Source organism: Microtus ochrogaster, unplaced genomic scaffold (assembly GCF_000317375.1).
Source record: "Microtus ochrogaster isolate Prairie Vole_2 unplaced genomic scaffold, MicOch1.0 UNK32, whole genome shotgun sequence".
NCBI classification, from domain to species: Eukaryota; Metazoa; Chordata; class Mammalia; order Rodentia; family Cricetidae; genus Microtus; species Microtus ochrogaster.
Window position 1 is genome coordinate 51,895 of NW_004949130.1, and position 5,435 is coordinate 57,329.

Genomic DNA, 5,435 nt, shown 5'->3' on the forward strand with positions numbered 1-5,435 from the left:
GGAAGCTGAAGATCAGCCTGCCTCAGCAGATGGGGAGGGGAATGGGTGTGGCTTGTCTCTTAAAGGGACCAAAACCATAACAGCCGTGGCTTGGCTCTTAAAGGGACCAGGGGCCAAAACCATTACAGTGACTCTCATCGCTCTCTGTGAGACTAGGTAATGTTGCAGGTAGTGGGTAATTTCGTTGCTTTTCTTTTTGGTCATGGGAGCTACCTACTCTATTTAACATCTCACTTGGGCTCTATGGTCCCCTCCCCAATTTCAGTCATGGGGATAGATGGGACCCCCTCCTTCTTAAAATTCTGCCACTGCCCTGCATTCTTGTAGGGCGATTCTTCTCTCATTCTTCCCTAGCCATAGACTTGCCCTGCAGTCTACTTGGTTGAGATTTTCTCAGCCACTTCGGGGCCACACTCACTTTGTCCCAATACCCTCTCCTGAGTCACACTTTCTTCTCACTTTAATAGCCTCACGGGTTCCTACCCCAGACTGTCCTGACCCTACCCTCCCTGATCCAGTAGATCCCCAAGTATGGGACATTTCCACTCCTGTGGTTGCTACTCACCCCAGCCAGTCCTAGTTCACCCTAAAGACCCTTCGTCCTTCCCTTCCAGACCCCAGTCTCCCAGTCTCCTATTCCTTTCATTCAAAGAAAATGCTTAACAAGTATCAAAATGTATTATTGTTAAGACAGTAATAGAGTTGACCTGACACACAACTGTCATCTCAGCCCTCAAGAGGCTGAGGTAGGAGGACTGTCTCAAAACAAAACAGCTGGGCAGAACTTAAACCCAAGAAGCAAAAGGGGGGAGGCGGTATCTGTGGATCTCTATAAGTTCAAGGCCAACAAAGTGAGTACCAAGCCAGCCAGGGCTACCTAGTGAGTTCAGGTCTCCAAACAAAGAGGGTGGGAGTGGAGGGTTGGGGGGTGGTACATACCTGTCATCAGCTTTATGATCTGTTTTTACTTTCTTTCCTTTTCTTTTTCTCTTCCCTGCATCCTACCCCTGTACAAGGGACAAAACCCACGACTTGATGGCCTATGCTTGCTAGGCAAGCACACCGTGTCATGCCTTAGTCCTTGGTTTTTTTGTTTGCTTTTTAGGCTGACCTAGAACTTACTATCCTCCTGCCTTAGCCTTCCAAATATTGAGATTGTAGGTATGACCTTTAAAAATTATTTTCCCAACATTTTGTTTTGAACTTTTTATACTGACCCAGAGTTGTAAAAATACAAGCAATGGAGGTCTATTTCTGTATGAGCCACAAACTGAGAGTGGTGTCTACATTTTCCTTTGTTTTGTTTTGTTTTTTTAAGACAGGGTTTCTCTGTGTAGCTCTGGCTGTCATGGACCTCACTCTGTAGACCAGGCTGGCCTCGAACTTGCTGAGGTCCACCTGCCTCTAGAGTGCTGATATTAAAAGTGTGCACCACTACCCCCACCTTAAAGATTTTTAATTTTCTTTGTAATAGTGTCTAGCTGAACTTACAGGCTGGTGTGAGTCACCTTGTGACCTGGGAACCAAACAGGATCCTCTGAGGGAAGCAAGTACTCTCAACCTCTGAGCCATTTCTCCACCCTCCAGCTTCCACATTTTTAAAGGGTTAGGACGAAAATACAAAAGAAAGAAGAATGTTTCATAACACTTTAAAATGATAGGAAATTCGAATATTTGTGTCCATATCATTTACTTCTTGCTTCCATGTTCCCCTTGGCTGCTTTCTCTCTGCGGTGGTGGTCCCGGAGACCCCCTTGCTAAGCCCCAAATACTTACTGTTTGAACTTTTTTTACAGAATGTTTGCTAGCCCCTGACTTAGATTTGCAAACGATTAGATGTCTTTTGTGTGGTTCTGGAATGGAAAACATTACCAGCTCTTCAAGGGTTAAGATTTTCTGCTGCTTCCACCCCTAAGTATGTTAGTGGTTTCTTTACCATTTTTTTTTTCTGGGATGGAACCCAGGACCATTCCGGGCAGGTCCTCTGTCCCTGGAATACATCCCAAGCCCTCTGCTTCTTGAGCCAGTCACAGGAAATGAGCAGGCTTAGAGAGGGGAGGGCTGAGATAATGAAGTGTTAGCTGTGCTGTGCTTGATGGGTAAACAGAACTCGATAAACATGCAATGAAAATTCCAGGCATTTTTTCATACAGGGTTGAAAAAACAAACAAACAAACTAGCCCGGGCCTGCTTAAACCCCCAAGGCTTCCCTCACTCCCTGGTTCCTGGAGTCTGGAAACCAGCTTTTCCCAGAAAGTATGGTTAGCCAAGGAAGCATAAAAGGCCTCCAGGAAACTTCATTTTTTCCATAGCTTGTGGCTTGGTTGACTCAACTTCTGCCTTTCCCTGAGTCACGAGTTTGTCCTCTTCCTTGGAGGAGGGCGGGAGCCTCCCCCACCCACAGCCAGGCCCCTCTGGGAAGGGGTGGGTGGCTGATCAGTTTATATAGCTGTAGGGGATTTCCCAGCCTTCAGCCGCAGGGGATGCTGGGACAGAAGGAGACAGTTGAGACCGAGTTCTCAGTGGGCCCTGAATCACCAGTGGAACGAAGCTGGAGGCATTGCCTGACTCCAGAATCGACAGGTATTCATTTCTTCCTCTGGTCTTTTAGACTCCCCACTTTGGGCAGCCATTCTCAGCCAGATATTTTGTTGGATGCCTAGATGCCATCATAAATCAACAAGACTGCTCTGCCCTCAGAGGGAACCATCCTCATCCTAGCTACCTCCATATCTCTGTCCACCCTTGCTAAGGGGGAAGGGAGGAAGATCAGAGGATTGAGGCAGCCATGAACCATGTCCCTGAAGACTCCGCTTAAAAACCCCTCCACACAGCAGTGTGTGCCCTTGGGATGACATTCTCAGTATCCTACCTGAGCTGGGGGGACTGGAATACTGCCTCTTTGTAAAGCAGACTCCTCACTTGCGCCCACAGGAGACATGAAAGGGTGAGAGCCCACCATGGCTGCCTGCATTTCTTTATCCATCAGTCCACCTGCTTACCCCACGTGTAGGCATGTCACCCACTAAAGGCCTGTGGGTCTGAAGACAAGGGGGATCTAACTGCTTTCCTGGCATTCACACAGGAAGCATCTTGCCTTCAGCTTTTACAACGTCCTGTTCCAAAAATCCCAAACACACAGGGGCTCATTCGTGAATTTTGGGACTAGCAAAGCCTCCTGGTCTATCATCCCCCAACCCCAGTCACCTTCACACAATGGACTCTGCCAGTCCTCTCACCCCCTACCTATAATGGTCTGCTCTGTCCCTTTAGGAGACAAACCACACCCACTCTCTCCCCTCTCCACAGAGGCAAGCTGATCTTCAACTTCCAGCCTGAGTTTCTTCCTTTTCCTCTAGATCCTCTCAAAGAGGCAGCTTATGTCTCTCCCCACCTACTCCCTTACCCCCTTCCGTCTCTCTCCTCTTCTCCCTTCTCCCCTTCCCTTTCATAACCCACTAAATAAATATCCAACCTCACTCTGCATGGTGAGCCTACCCATGTCTCTGTCTCTCGCCCGCCTCATGGCTCCCTGCTCAGGACCACAGAGGCCCGCAGCATGATCTCATGGCGTGCCCATCCATCCACAGCATTTTACTTAATCCATTACACTACCCAAATTCATCATCTATTTAAACCTAAAGCTTTTGTCAGTGCTCCGAAGATAGACTTGGCATGTCATAGAACCCCTTTAACTGTGAATGAAAATATGAAATGATGGCATGACCCTCCTAGGTATGATGGAGGAGTAGGTTTACTGTGGCTACAAGGAAGAGCATGGGTAGAGTCATCTGGAAAAGTCCACAGTGAAATGGCTGGCAGACTGAACCGGGCCATGTGGGAAGAAGGGTCAGGGGAGAGGTAAGAGCCAGAAGTCAAAACATCAGGAGAGCAGGGGCCAAGAGCAGTGCCCAAGAGACAGCAGGGAAGCCCAGCCCAGTGATGAGGCTGGAGAATTTAAGGTAGCAGGTGAGGTATGTAAGCCAGGATGGTTCTGTAAGGATCCAAAGAGATGCTGGAGAAGCTGGAAGCCAGTGTCTGCTTTGCTATGTCCACAGCCTCCGGTCTTTGAGACCTGACAATCTGTTCTTCCTGTCTTCTCTCTGCCTTTGGCCCATCACTGGAGAACGGAGTGATGCTTCTAGCCTGTGGGACTTCAGACCCTGTCTTTGCCCTCTGGCCAGTGAAGAGTTTGGCTACACCACCAACCAAAGATCCAGCTGGGATGCATCCATGGGTCGGGGAGGCCTGAAATGAAAACACAGAGTGGTACACTCCATGGTGGATGAAAGAACACAAACCCCAACTAAAAAGGACAGTGTGCTGGGGAGAAGTAGACCAGTGTTTCCATGACTGACTGAGACGAGGACTCATTATGTAGCCCAGGCTGACCTCGAACTCAATCCTCCTGCCTCAGCCTCCTGAGTGCTGAGATCACAGGCATGTGCCACCCAGGCCCCCAAATTTTAGATAAGCTAAAAATCTGGGCTGGGGATATAGGTCATTGATTTGACACTTGTATAGTATGTGAGGCCCCTGGTTCAAATCCCAGTACTGGTGGGGTAGGGGGAACAAAGTTGAGGAGGGAGGAATGGGACTAAAAGTCTCAACCTTTATGGGCATGTGCCGCCAGGCCCCCAAATCCTCCCATTAAAGCCAAGCTAACAATCAGGAATGGTGATACAGCTCATTGATGTAGCACATATCTAGTTTGTGAGGCCCTGAGTTCAAATCCCATATGGGTTGGGTGAGGAAGGGATAAGAGGGGACTAAACGTTCCCAATTTTATGTGAATTCTTTCAATCTGAAATGTTCACTGCAGTGCATTTTGTTTTTTGGGTTTTTTTTGGTTTTTTTAAATATTTATTTATTTACTTATTTATTATGTATACAATATTCTGTCTGTGTGTATGCCTGCAAGCCAGAGGAGGGCACTAGACCCCATTATAGATGGTTGTGAGCCACCATGTGGTTGCTGGGAACTGAACTCAGGACCTTTGGAAGAGCAGGCAATGCTCTTAACCTCTGAGCCATCTCTGTTTAAACCAATTTCAAACCAAAAAGAAATATTCTTAAAAGTATGGCCGCTCAATAAATGCTGACAGGGGTAAGGGTATGGGTGACAGGGGGAATTTGGTCGGGATTAAAGGATAGAAGGCTGGAGACCCAGCTTGGGTAAGGGTCTGCGCCTAACATCAACACTGAGGGCCCCCATTAACTCTTTCAAAACCCTCCCGTTTGCTCTTGCCCTGACCCTGACCCAGCAGGCACCAGGGTAAGCAGAGCTCGGACCTCTTCAATGTAACAAGTTGGCACCATACAACAGCACTCTAGAGACAGAGGCAAAGCCTCTGGGAGTTCAACCTGGTCGACACAGAGTTTCTGGCCAGCCAGGGATAGATACATAGTAAAACCTGTCTTTACAAAAACAAAAA